General features: G+C 42.3%; 1 protein-coding gene and 1 non-coding gene across 4 annotated transcripts in view; one reads left to right on the top strand and one right to left on the bottom strand.

Annotated features, from left to right (window-relative positions):
- LOC113615630 (uncharacterized) overlaps positions 1-6,085 on the top strand; it is a 37,236-nt gene extending 31,151 nt beyond the window's left edge. Inside the window, exons 4-5 of one of the 3 annotated variants that reach the window (XR_003431067.1) lie at positions 3,742-3,836; positions 4,508-6,085. The gene's annotated coding sequence lies outside the window, so the exon portion shown is untranslated. Of the gene's footprint in view, positions 1-3,741 lie in introns of all 3 variants that reach the window. The other 2 variants (XR_003431068.1, XR_003431066.1) reach the window with 2 other exon arrangements.
- Positions 6,086-11,399: 5,314 nt separating this feature from the next.
- Positions 11,400-11,464, bottom strand: LOC113615655 (small nucleolar RNA SNORD58). Its single transcript, XR_003431073.1, has one exon. It is a non-coding gene; the product is annotated as a small nucleolar RNA SNORD58 (small nucleolar RNA).
- Between the last annotated feature and the right edge of the window lie 3,126 nt (positions 11,465-14,590).

Genomic DNA, 14,590 nt, shown 5'->3' with positions numbered 1-14,590 from the left:
TTGTGATTCGCAGGCTCTAGAGCGTAGGCTTAGTAGTTGTGGTGCACGGACGGCATGTGGGATCTTCCCGGACCAGGGCTCAAACCCGTGTCCCCTGCATTGGCAGGCGAATTCTTAATCACTGTGCCACCAGGGATGTCCCCACTGCCTACTTTTTGACCTTTATGGTTGGCCTTGGAACTGTCATGTTGCCTGTGTGTGTGTCATTTAGCTTGCTGATGTGTTACAATGAGCATATCCTGAGGCTTAAAGTCTAGTGGAAGTTGACTTGTCCGCCATCTTGGACCTATTTGGTTCTAATCAGTTTATGTCATGTCCTCTGGTAATGTCATTCTTTTAAAGGTTGTGTCCTGCCTCCTTCCCTCCTGTTTTAACCTGACATTCACCAAAGACAATCACCAACACCCGCTTGTAGTGAAGGAAAGTTCAGCATTTATTTGTAGGACACCAAGCAGGGAGAAGGGGCAGCTTGTGCTGAAAAGACCCAAACTCCCCAATGGCTTTCAGGGAAGGATTTTTAAAGGCAACATTTGGGGTGAGGGCTCTAGGGTGTATGACTTTCTTCTGATTGGTTGGTGATGAGGTAATAGGGTGATGTTTCTGGAATGTTAATCATCAACCTTCTGGTTCCAACCAGTCTGGAGTCTAGTGCTGGTGGTCAGCAAGTAGTCACTATCCTCCACCTGGGGGAGGGGTCTTAGTTTCTACAGAACAGCTCAAAGGTGTGTGTCAGATTGTTATGTATATCCCTTGAGAAGAAGCTAGGACTCTGCTTTATCACTGAACTATTGTTTCTTTACTGCTTTTCCTTTGTTTCTGCATTCCCTCACTTCCCTAATTAGTAACTGTTTGAGTCTGCTCTTTGGAACTCAGGGAAGGCGTAGGGGACTAAAGCCTTTTTCTACAAACAAGAAACGGGGGACACAGAGGGCCTTTTGTACCTGGGAGGGTCCTGCTGGGTCCTGCTCAGTTTCAGTCTCCCCTTTTCTTTGATACTCTTCAGTCCTGAGAGGAACAGGGGCAGGACAAGAAAGGGAATACTGTTTTGGATAGAGAGGTTAATCATAAACTTGACAGGGAAACTTGGTTTTAGGGGGACTCAGTTTAAGTTAGATCCAGCCACGACCCTGCCAGGAACAAGCACAGTGTCCAGAGGGGCATCATTTTTTTACAGGAATTACAGAGCTTCCTTCACCCATATGGAGGCAGGGAACATTTTCCTGATCCCCTTTCCCTATAGCCACCTCATGAGGTTTCTTTCTCCCCAAATTTTTGTTTTAAAAAATTTCAACTGTTGGGCTTCTCTGGTGGCGCAGTGGTTGAGAGTCCGCCTGTCGGTGCAGGGGACGCGGGTTCGTGCCCCGGTCCGGGAGGATCCCACATGCCGCGGAGCGGCTGGGCCCTTGAGCCATGGCCGCTGAGCCTGCGTGTCCGGAGCCTGTGCTCCGCAGCAGGAGAGGCCACAGCAGTGAGAGGCCCGCGTACCACCAAAAAAAAAAAAAAAAAAAAAAAAAATTTCAACCGTTAACGTTTTTAAAAAGCAAAGAGGGAATTCCCTGGCGGTCCAGTGGTTAAGACTCGGCGCCTTCATTGCCGTGGGCCCACGTTCGATCCCTGGTCAGGTAACAAAGATCCCAGAAGCTGCAGGGCATGGTCCCCCCCAAAAAAGAAGCAAAGAAATTGTCTGCAAGATACTCATGTACTTACTTTCTTTGGAAGAAAGTTTTCTCACTACTGAGCGAAATGTCTGATCTTTAATGAAGACTGCCCCAATGCAAGGTTTGCAGGGGACCAACCGACTTGGCTTTGTGGGTGGGAAATCTGTAATGCAGGATTGTCTATAAGAAGCAAATCACCACAAGGGGGCAGTAAAAGCCAGTGGCTGAGTGAGGAGCTCTTGTTGGGAGGGGGAATGAACAGCCCCCATTCAGCACCTGGAGTCTCCCTGAAAGTTTCCCTTTACTTATAACACAGGGACCCAAGGGCACTTAACTTTTATCCTGGCACGTCTATAGTGAGATGTCTCCTTGTCTGTATTGGTTGGGGGAAGTAGAATAGGGGAGGAACAGGAATTATCAGGAAAAATTATCCCCACCCAGAGTCCACACCATGTCTTTCCCCTTCCCAGGAGGAGGCAGAGGCCTGGGGTTGGGTGTGGGGCGGCCAGGCTCTTGTTCTTAGCTCCAAACTCCTTCTCAAGGGATGTCAGGCTGTGCCAGAAGGAGTGGAATGAAAATGTTTGGTGTTTTTCAAGAGGAGATAGATGGGCCCCAAGCTGAGCAGCTGGAGTTTGTCCCCTGTGGACAGATACTCCAAGATGAAGATAATAGCAGGAGTGAAAGAGGAGCTGAGCCCTGCCCAGAAAAAAGATAGAGAGACCACATATTTCTCATTCTCGAGGTTAAGGAGACCTTCCTGACTACACACGTACAGAAAGGCTCCTCAGGTGGCCAAAAGGGAGGGGGCGCCACCCCATAGTAGGTGATGTCAACCTACCCATAGCCCTCTTCGCTAGAATCCATCTTGGCTAAGGGATGCGCACGCACACAGGGGAGGACCCTGAGATAAACCAAATGTGGACTCAGAGCCAGGCAAAGCAAGGTGATTGGCCAGAGGAAACCCAGAAGAAATGCCCCCATATAAATAGTGATTCAAACTACCACGAGGGTGCGACTGTTTCTCTGAGCCTGCATGTGTGTCTATCCACACGTACCATTTTTCCTCCTAATAAACACTTTACTTGTTTCACTACTTTCCACCTCTTTGTGGGAATTCATTTCTACAAAGCTGACGGACCAGGGCCTTGTCTCTGGCCACTGGCCCTGGTGGTCTGTCCAGGGAACCAAAATCCTGCTTCAAGCCGCTGCAGGTCGAGGCTACCCAAGATCAGAACTGGTTTGATCTTTCAGGAGGTTTAAAAAGGAAAGTGGCCCCACTTCTGGCGCATGGTTTCCTGGGACTGAGAAAGGCCAGGGTTGTGAAATCCACGAGGGATGGATGCCTGGGCCTGCTCAGACCCTGCATTCTTATACAGCAGCCCTTTGGGTAGGTTTTGGCCCCAACAGAATGGTGAAATTGGCATAGTGTGTGAAACCACCCTCCTCTGAAGTTCTCGTTGGCCAGTGATGTTATCTCCTGCAGGAGGGCAGCAGAAACCACTCTCAGAGCTGGACCCTTGCTCTGAGAGATACGAGGCATTATTCCAAGGATCTTCCTTCCTTCCTGCTTCCCTCCCTCCATCCTCCTCTCCCATCTTTCCCTTCTCCCATGGAAAATTTCACACAGAATAAGAGTAGCGCAAAGAGAACAATGCACCCTTGTACCTACCAGTCAGCTATAGTGAGCATCTCAGGACTGCTCTTGTTCCATCTTTATCCCTCCCCTCCTCTCCCACCACTGGGTTATTTTAAAGCAACTTGTGGCTGTTATAACATTTATCCATACATTTTAGGCTTCATGTCTAAAGGATAAGAATTTTTTTAATCCAGTCACAATACCATTATCACACTTTGGCATCTTTTAATACCCAGTCCTTATTCATGTTTTCCTCATTTTCTCAAGAGTATATTTTTATAGTTGATTGGTTCAAATCAGGATCCACCTAAAATCCACACTTTACATTTGGTGGATATGTCTCTTAGGTCTCGCTCTCTCTTTTTTAAAAAACATTTTAGTATTTTAATGTTTGATGAGAACGATGTTTCCAAAGATGTGTTCTTCTTTTTTAAAAAATAAATTTAGCTGGACAATTCAGCCAACTGGCACATTTAGCACTCCAACTACCATGCAAGATACTTGGTTCAGGTCAAAGTGCAGATTTTCTTGATCATCTTTATGTAAGTATTTCCTGTCCATCTGGAGAGAAGGTGAATAAAGATTTATTTTGTTTACAATTAATCTGTGTTTTAATATTCACTCTTCAAATATTTGAATTCAATTGATTTTGAATTCAAATAGTTCAAATATCTTTATTCCCTTTAAGGAATAAAAAAATTGACTGATAGTGACCTATCTAAGCTTATCTTACATAGAACACATCATAATTTGAAGATACAGTTTACCACCACTTCTCCCATAATCCTCCCAACTTCCTATCCATCTTTCCTGCTTTTTCTTATCATTTTCACTATCTGACATACTATAGTATCGTATTTATTTTTCTCTTAGGTCTGTTTAAATCTCATTGCTCATAACTGTGTAAGCCTGGGACAGTCTTAGGATGATGTAGAAACAGGGTGGGGCTCCCCTCCTCCCAGGGTAATAGCAGATTCCCACCAAATGCTGGAGCTCTTCTAATGTAATTTGAAAAAGGAGATTTCCATTCCTTGCATCCTGAGCATAGATAATCTCATTTAATTCTCATGTCAACCTAACAAGGTAACATTTATGCCCATTTTACAGATGATGAAAATAAGTTTGAGGGAGGCTTTCCAAATAAGTAGAAGTGACTATTTAATCGGAAGGTTTTACCTACCTGATTCCACAGACCACGTTTGTTTCTCCTTAGCATTTCTGTTTATCTTGGGATAAGCAATGGTGACAGCAGCCATCACCAAGAGCACAGGGTCCTCTTGCTAGTATATCCCATCTGCAGAACTTCTGAGTGAAAAGCGGGTGCATGTGAGGATGCTGAGACCACAGGCATAAACTGCATGTGTGTTTGCCCTGGCTGTCATGGAGCACTGACAAAAACATCTTCATTGCTCATAACTACTACAGATATCAATAGTCTTCTTTCTGTTTCGATTAAAAATTTTTATTAGGAGATTTTATATTTTGTCAATACAAATCATATGTATGTATAAATGTGTATAAATGTATATATACACATTTATATATGTATAAATGTGTATATATGTATAAGTGTGTATTGTTATATGTATATAAAAATAATAAAATGAGCCCTTATGTGCCCAACATCCAGTCTTAAGAAATGGAACTCTAAGAATATCTTTGAAGCCTCTCCCTCCTCTCCATCCTCACCCTCCACGACAAACCTGCCCTGAATTTTTATCATTCCTTGCTTTCCTTTATATTTTACCACATATGTATGTATGTGTGTTGTTGAAGAATACATTGTTTAGTTTTGCTTGTTTTTGAACTTTATAAAAAGGTGTTATATTTTTTGTATTCTTCTGTGATTTGCCTTTTCACTCAACCTTATGTTTGCAGGATTCATTCATGTTGATGTATGCAGTACGTTTGCACTGCTTATGGCATTTCATTGTGTATCACAGTTTACTAATCCATTGCTCCATTGGACATTTGGCTTGTTTCCAGTTTTTGCTTTTGTTTTCTAAATTACAAACAACTTTACCTTAAGTCTTCTTACTCCCATGACCTGGTGCACACGTGTAAGAGTTTATACTTGGCTAAATGATGCCAAAACACAGTTGATGAATTTACACTCTTACAAGCAGTGCATGAGACTTAACAACACAGCGTATCATTGGCTTTTAATTTGTGTCAATCTGATGAAGATAAACTAGTATCTAATTGTGCTTTTGATTTGCATTTTTCTGATTACTATGAAGTTAGGAATTTTTTCAGGTTTTTTTGCCTTTATATTTCCTTTTCCGAGAAGCAGATTATTTGTCTATTGTTGACATAGAGGGATTTTTTTTCTTTATATATTATGGATTCTAATCCTACATCAGTTATACGCGTAGCACAATTCTTATACTGGTTTGTAGCTTATGTTTTCATTTTCATTATGGTGTGTGTGTGTTTACACTGAAAAAATGCTTATTATGGAGAATTTTGGACATAGGAAAACATAGACTAATACAGCCCATGTACCCATCATCCAGACTTACCAAACTGTAATCCTTGGCTGATCCTGCCTCTTCCACACACATCCTTCACTTCCTGTATTATTTTGAAACAAATCACAGACATCATATGTTTTCATATGTATATTTGAAAGGATGCACCCCCTGTCTGGATGCCTTCCCCACTTGCCTTGTACTCTAACTTGCCTTGTGCTTGCCCATTCCAGGCTTCTGCCCCTGTACAGTTCCCCTGCTTACGCTGTTCAGGCTCTGATACATCTCCTGTGCAGATGCCTCCATGCTGCTTGGACTCTGATGTCCCCTCTGTGCCACGATTGTTCTCCCTTCACCCTCCAATGGGATAAACTATCTGACTTGTCCTCACCTAACTTTTTAGTACTGAATGTTTTACGAAGGGAAGAAGAGGGAAAGGAAGTGGTAAGAAGGAGAAAAGGAATAAAACGAAGAACACATATGGAATCTTTGATGAATTAGATATTTCTAATTTTAATATAGCCAAAGTTATCAAACTTTTCATTTGCAGTTTTTACATTTTGTATCTTGTTTAGTGAATTATTTCCTACCCTAAGATCTTAAAGATATTTCTCCATATTGGCTTTTAAAGTTTTGCCTTTCACTTTAAATCTTTAAGCTATCTGTCATTTATTTTTTATATAGTATGTGAGATACAGATCCACTTTCATTTATTCCATATGAAAACCAGTTGTTCCAAGACTTTTTATTGAATTTTCTTTCTTCATTGAACTGCAGTGCCCTTTCTGTCATATATCATATTTCCATTTATGAGTCTGTTTCTGGGTTTTCTCTTTGGTTCCATCAGTCTGTCTGTCTATCCCTGTGCCAATACTACACTGTAATACCATGGCTTATAATAAATCTTGATATCTGGTAAGCAAACTCCCCACTCTGTACTTTCTCAGGAGTGCCTTGAATATTCTTTGCCTTGTTTTTACCATGTAAATTTTAGAATTAGCTTATCAAGTTCTGTGAAAAGCCCTTTTGGAAATTTGCCTGGAATTGCACTGAATTTATAGATGAGTTTGGGGAGAACCTAATTCATTATCCTGCTGAGTTGTTAACATGGTATTATTTGAGTCATTAACATAGTTTATCTCTCCATTGATTTAGGTTTTCTTAATATTTACAATGAAGTTATATAATTTTTGCTTGTTAGATTTATTTCTTTTTTAAAAAAAATATTTTATTTATTTATTTTTGGCTGAGTTGGGTCTTCACTGCTGCGTACGGGCTTTCTCTAAGTTGCGGTGAGTGGGGGCTACTCTCTGTTGCGGTGCGCAGTCTTCTCATTGCTGTGGCTTCTCTTGTTGCGGAGCACGGGCTCTAGGCGCGTGGGCTTCAGTAGTTGTGGCTCGCGGGCTCTAGAGCGCAGGCTCCGTAGTTGTGGCGAACGGGCTTAGTTGCTCTGCGGCATGTGGGATCTACCCGGACCAGGGATCGAACCCGTGTCCCCTGCATTGGCAGGCAGATTCTCAACCACTGCGCCACCAGGGAAGCCCAGTTTTTTTTAAAAAAAGAAAAGTTCCGTAACAAACTTTTGTCCAACGGTTTCATCCACTGATGGATTTACCTTAATGAACTACTTCATGAAGAGTTGCAAAATGATTTTCTGTCATTCTTTGTAAAGATCACCTCTCCCTCATCAATTAGCATTATTTGATTACTACGTAAGACTGATCATACAAGACACACAGAATAAATGCTTAAATATTTTCCTTTACTTGCCAATTTTTTAAAGATTCAGTGCCTTCTCTGGTTATCTCCAATGGTAACCAATGATCAACTTCTCCTTCTCTCTCTCCTCCCCACTCCTCCCCACCCCCTGCATTGGAGTATGAGTTCACATGTTATGTATACAGATCTTTGACTTACAATGGAGTTATGTTCTGATAAACCCATCACAAGTTGAAAATATCTTAAGTTGAAAATGCATTTAAAACACCTAACCTACTGAACATAATAGCTTAGCCTAGCCTACCTTAAATGTGCTCAGAACACGTACATTAGTCTACAATCAGCTAACACAAGGCCTATCTTATAATGAAGTGTTGAATAGCTCATGTAACTTATTGAACACTGTACTGAATGTGAAAACCAGAAGATCAAAATTCAAAACCTGAAGTACAGTTTCTACTGAATGTGTATCACTTTCACACCATCATAAAGTTGAAAAATCCTAAGTTGAACCATCCTAAGTGTCAGGGATTATCTACTTGATATGTTTTATGCTGTGCATTTTTTTTTTGGATGCTTAAATTGTGCTTTGTTTTCTAGTGGGATTTCCTGTGTCTTTTGGGGTTTTTGTTGTTTGTTTTTGTGTGGTTTTTTTTTTTTTTTTTGGCTGCATTGGGTCTTAGCTGCAGCACACGGGATCTTTGTAGCAGCATGCGGGATCTTTCATTGTGGTATGCGGGCTCCAGAGCATGTGGGCTTTGTAGTTGCAGCACGTGGGCTGTCTCGTTGTGGCTCATGTGCTCAGTAGTTGTGGTGCATGGGCTTAGTTGTTCCGCGGCATGTGGAATCTTCCCGGACCAGGGATCGGACCCGTGTCCCCTGCATTGGTAGGTGGATTCTTAACCACTGCGCCACCAGGGAAGTCCCAACACAAATATGTTTAAAAGAATAAAAGACAAGCTTGAGAATATCTGTAGGGGACAAAAAACTATTAAAATGTCCTGAGAGCCTCATAACAACACTGAGATGGTTATCATCCCAGTTTTAGATATGAGAAACTCAGGCTCAGAGGGGTTAAGTAACTTGCCCAAGGTTGTGCTCTAGTCAGGGGGTGGAGCCAGATTCAAACCCAGGTCTTTCTGACTTCCAAACCCTATTTTCTTTCTGCTGTACCACAGGTAAATAATTATTTTACTTAAGGAGTAGCTAATAATCCTATTAGAAAACACTAAGGGAGGATTTCATCTTCCTCATTGTTTTTTACCATGCTTAAGCTAATATACATCTTGTGATAATCATAAAGTTTATGAAAAATTTTACCCAAGTCAAGGTCAAAGTGAGCAGGTTATCAGTTATGGGAGGGTCTGGGCTTTATGCACAAGGGATTTGAGGTCACCACAGCAGAGATTTCAAAAGCATCCCACATAGCAACCTACATGCTCATCGACAGCTGGTGAATGGATAAAGAAGATGTGGTAGGATATATACACAATGGAATATTACTCAGCCATATAAAAGAGTAAAATCTTGCCATTCGCAGCAACATGGATGGGCCTGGAGTGTATTATACTAAGTGAAATAAGTCAGACAGAGAAAGACAAATACTGTATGTTTTTGCTTATTTGTGGAATCTAAAAAGCAAAACAAACAAATACAACAAAATAGAAACAGTCTCACAGATACAGAGAACAAACTAGTGGTTACCAGAGGGGAAGGGGGGAGGGGCAAAATAAGTGAAGAGGATTAAGAGGTACAAACTGCCAATTATAAAATAATTTAAAATAAGTTACAGGGCTGTGTTGTACAGCACAAGGAATATAGTCAATATTTTATAATAACATTGTATGGCATATAATCTACAAAAATATCAAATTACTATGTTGTACACCTGAAATTAATATAATATTGTAAGTCAACTATAGTTCAATTTTAAAAGAAAGCATCCCGGGACTTCCCTGGTGGTCCAGTGGTTAAGAATCCACCTTCCAATGCAGGGGACATGGGTTCGATCCCTGGGCAGGGAACTAAGATCCCACATGCCGCAGGACAACTAAGCCCTCGCACTCTAGAACCCGTGCGCCACAACTAGAGAGCCTGCGTGCTGCAACCATGAGCCCTCGCGTTCTGGAGCCCACGTGCCACAATGAAAGATCCCCCATGCTGCAACGAAGATCCCACGTGCCACAACTAAGACCTGATGCAGCTAAATAAATAAATAAACAAATATATATTTAAAAATAAAAGCATCCCAACATAAATTATCTAATACATAAATTCATCATCAGTTATTGATTATTGAACATGGACGACAGAGTGTGTTAGAGGCTTTCTCAAATACACTTTCACATTTAACCTCAAAGCAACACTGCCAGGTACATGTCATTAACCTCAATTCACAAATGAGGAAACTGAGGCTCAGAGGGCCAAAGTAACCTGCCTATCCAGGCCTCCTCACTTCCTTTCTGCTGTACCACAGTGTCACCTTTCAAAAAAACATCTCAGAGGACTAAAATCTGAATGAAAGCCACTTTCCCACACTAGGCACTTTTAGATTTCAGCCCCAGACTAATGAATTTAGGACAGAAAAGTTGAGATCAAATAAGAGCTGGGGAAAAAAATAAAAAAAAAAAAAAAAAATAAGAGCTGGGAAGGACACAGACAACCACCTGTCAAATTGTGGTTTGTGTCCTTTGTCCACCTACACTCAGGCCACTGACTTTGAGAAGTCAGTTGTGGTGGCTGCTTCTGGTGCTTCGGGACATACGCTTCCAGGGAGAGGTAAGACCCTCATGAGGAAGAGATGCGTCCCTGCATTGAGATAGGGCCTAAACATTATCTCAGCCGTGGTAGGTCCCCTCAAGCAAGAAAATGAGTCAGAGCTCCTTATCATTTATCAGGAGCTGACTCCCGGCCCAGCATGGCCTTGTCTTCCTCACAACAGCCCTCAGAAGGCGCTGCCATTACTGTCCCCATCTTACAGGCGAAGAAGTTGAGGTTGCTTGCTCCAGGTAACACAGACAGTACATGGAAGAGCCAGTGTGCAAATCCAGTGAGTCTAATCCCAGAGAATGTCATCCCTCACAAAGGAACCTGGCACAATGCCTGGCACTTACATGCTCAGTAAGCCCTTGTGGTGGTGGTGATGATGACAGTGATGACGACAGCATTAAACTTGCGAACAAGAAGATGGATTATGGGTCTTAGTGTAGACCTGTACTATCTAATATGGTAGCCACTAGCTGCAGGTGGCTATTGAGTACTTGAAATGTGACTAGTATGACTGAAGGACCGAATTTTTTTTTTAATTTTTATTTGCATTTATTTTTTGTGGAATTTATTACTGTGCTGTAAGTTTTTGTTTCTGCAGTTTCTTCTGGGATATCTTTTTCTTCTGTGCAACCTCCTCTCTGCTTTAGGAACAATCTGTTCTTTTTCAGTGAGGATCATCTCAACGTGGCAGGGAGAGCTCATGTATGGGTTGATCTGACTGTGAGCTCTCTAAGTCCTGTGGCACATCCTGGGGGCTTTGTTCACCTGGATGTGCTCAGTGACCAGAGGATCTTCATCTAAGCCCTTAAGTTCAGCATTACTCTCTGCATTTTTGAGCATTGTCCAGTAAAAATTCAGCACTTTTTTTGTGCCACCAACCCTGTGTCCAGCACCACTGTTTGGCCTGGGACCACTTACCAACTCTACCATTGTAACGGCGGAATGGCACACATTGCTTCTGTAAAGTGACATCCTTCAGATACTTGGTGGCTTTTTGGAGATGCATACCCTTAATGGCCTGGGCAGTTTCATGAGTGTTCTTGATTTGTATGCTAGGTTCTCAAGCAGTTCTGGTAGTTTTACCCAATTCCACAAATCCTAATGCAGAGTGTTCATTGTATACTGTTGATCACTGACCAAAATGTGGCTGCTCAGAATCGATTTATTTTCACAGAAGATCCAAAGGTGTCCTAAGAAACGCATCACTGCAGTGAATTTTTAATTTTAATATAAAAACTGAAGGAATGTACAGTTTTGGTCGGACTACATTTCACCTTAACATTACATCCTGTTAGGTACTGTTGTATTGTGGTGCATGTGCTGGGCACGTGTGTTATTTCCAATACTGCATTAATGAAATGTATATATTGATTGTATATTGAAATGCTGTATTTTGGGTATATTGAGTTATGTAAAACATATTATTAAAATGAACTTCAACTGTGCCTTTATATATTTTTCAATGTGACTACTAAATTTTTTTTTTAATTACATAAGTGGCTCACACTATATTTCTCTGAGAGCACACTGGCATACATTTTAAGAATTCAATTCAGAATGTTTGAGATTTTCTCAGCAATAGAAGCAATTTGTTACTTAAAAAAAAAAGAAGTGTAGTGATCATTGTAATGATCATTCTGTCCATAATCATTTCCCCCAGAATTGTTGATAACCTCAATAGAAGCTTCCATAGGAAGTAAACACAAACCAAACACTATGATGCAAATTTCTTCTCATAGAAGAAATTTCTTCTCATTGTTCTAGCCCACTCCTTGAATTTTTTTCCTTTTCTGTAGCCAATCAGCATCATTGGTCATAGAGGATTCTGAAAGAGATACTGGAACACCAGAGAAGAAGAGCTCCTTGGATTTCCAACACCCCAGCCAAGTGATATTCCAAGGTTTAAACCAACACCCCGACGACTTCTGCCAGACAACTTGGCTTTCAAAGTCCAACCCAACCTTCCCTCCTTCCCTTGCCCTGCCAACTCCCATGGAACCCCCAGACTTGGTGAGGGGAGTGATCCCATCCCCTACAAGGACCCTAAAGTGTCCAAGGGAGAGGGAAGCCCAGGATTGGAGTTTTTCTGAGACCAAGGCAAGAAGGCAGTCCAACAGAGCATGCTGCCCAGTGCCGCTCTGACCTATTCGCTTCCTCCCTGAGATTCCCTTCTCCAGGACACCCTCTGGGACGTACGGCAGGGCATGAAAGCCACTAAGCGAATGGCAGGGCCCTCCACAATTGCTACCAGTCTTGCCCTCGCTGTTTAGGCTTTTTGTCTAGAGCTGTGACTTTAACTGAACTTGGTCACTCACATTCCTGGTAAAGACTGGCTCTTACGACCACAACTAACTTCCTGTCTTCTGAAATGTGTACTATTTCCATAGAGGAGGAAGCTTGTTCTTTCCCTGTCCAACCTTCTGCAGTCCTTTGTAAATTTATTCCAGGGACAAAGAAATAGAGGCCAAGGACATTCTGGACCTGGGGTTCTCAACCATGGCTGCTCATTGGAATTGCCTGGGAAGCTTTTAAAAATTGGCGGCCCTAGCACTATGCCAAACCAACTCAGTCAGAACCTCTGGAGGTGGAACCAGGCACTATCATTTTTAGTGCTCCATAGGTGATTCTAGTGGGTGGCCAGGGTGAGAACCACTGCTGTAGTTCGGGAATCTAGAATTTGTCCCGCTAGGCCTCCAGCTCCCCTGTGATGATCTCTTTTGGACATTAGTCTCATGTGATTTCTCCACTTTGTGTGATTTTGACTCTAAGTTTTCATACTTCCCAGAAGAACCAACAGGGCCACTGACTAGGCCTTCAGAGCTCAGGCTCTGACAGGAGGAGCTGGGAAGCAGGTGGGCACACTGACCCTCCAGGAGCGGTAGTTCTCAACTTCTACAACATAAAGATGCTCAGAGTTTACCCCCGACTAATTTACCTGGCTGGGGAAGAGTGCATGAAATCACTATTTTTTAGAGTTCTCCAGTACATTCAGATGCACAGCCAAGGTTGAGAAACACTGGCTGGTGAACTGGTAAAGCCCAGGTCATAGTTGAATTAGTTCTCAGACAGAGCTTATTTTCTTAATGCATTATTTAATTCTAAGCCCTACATTCTGCTTTTGTTCAAATCTTGCCATCAACTTTCCTTTGCACCAGAAAGCCATCCCCATGTAGACTACCTAGGAGGAGACAGACCCTGGAATCTGTATGGTTGGAACACAGCCCCCATTCTCTGTGTCACACTTGCAGAGCCCAGAAAATACCCATTTCTTTTTTAGTTGTGGGTGGTTTGTTTTTGTTTTGCTTTTGAATCTAGACCACTACAAATGTTATACAATCTAGCTAATAGCAATTAGGTTTAAAAGTCAGTGAGTTCAAGGTCTGAGGCCAAGTCCCTCATGTGTAGTTGTGGAAATGGCCTGTATCTCTCTGCAAGGTATATCTGTGAGGCCCTCCAAATCCTCAGCAAGCTCCAGTGGACTTTTAGGTTAGAATTGTTGACATGATGAGGTAATGTGATGCTCTCTGAAATAAGATAAAGGTGGCCTCATTCATTGTTTTGAAGCCTTCCAGTGGTAATAAAAGCTACCATTTATTGGGTACTCCTTATGTATCAGATATCAATACCATATACTATACCAGATACTGACATTATCTTGTTTATTCTCAGCAGCTGTGTAAGGCAGGCAGGTATTAAAAGTTCTACCTTAGAGATGTGCAAACCAAGACTCAGAGAGTTCAGTGACTTGCCAGTGGTCACAGTGAATTATTAATGGTGGAGATGGGACTCACACCTCATGTGGCTGAGGCCAAAGTTCCAGTCCTGTCACCCTGGCCGACCTAGCCCCAGCAATTTCTCCTCTTCTGGGTGGAGAAAAAGGGCCGTCTCCTGGGCCCTTTTGTTTCTGCCTCCCCACTTCCCACCTTGGCTTCATTTCCATGAAATGCAAGGTGAATTAATTATATGCTAATGAGTCTTCTGCAGCAGAAAGTGAGAGGGGGATGTGACAATGTGCTAGGACAGTCTGGTCTCCCTGATCTTGGAGAGGCAGCAGTGAGAAGTGGCGTGAAGCGAGATCTTAATTCCCTGCCCAGGAATTGAACCTGGGTAGCCTGGATGAAAACCAGGAATCCTAGCCACCAGACCCCCTGGCTCTTGCCCCCATTGAAAAATACATTTCTCACAGAGGCAAAAACTGTAAAAACAGGTACAAACTTTATTATTAGAGACATAGCACAACAAGTGGGAGAGCACACAGAGAAACAGTTTGTTTAATGAAGATGGAAGCAAGGCAGAGATACCTTCTGCCTTGCAGAAGGCAGAAGGAAGCACCTTCC

The sequence above is a fragment of the Aethalodelphis obliquidens genome, unplaced genomic scaffold (assembly GCF_003676395.1).
Source record: "Aethalodelphis obliquidens isolate GAN/ISIS:26980383/991018 unplaced genomic scaffold, ASM367639v1 scaffold121, whole genome shotgun sequence".
NCBI classification, from domain to species: Eukaryota; Metazoa; Chordata; class Mammalia; order Artiodactyla; family Delphinidae; genus Aethalodelphis; species Aethalodelphis obliquidens.
Note: the sequence above shows the minus strand (reverse complement) of the source record. Positions and strands in the feature narration are given on the sequence as shown.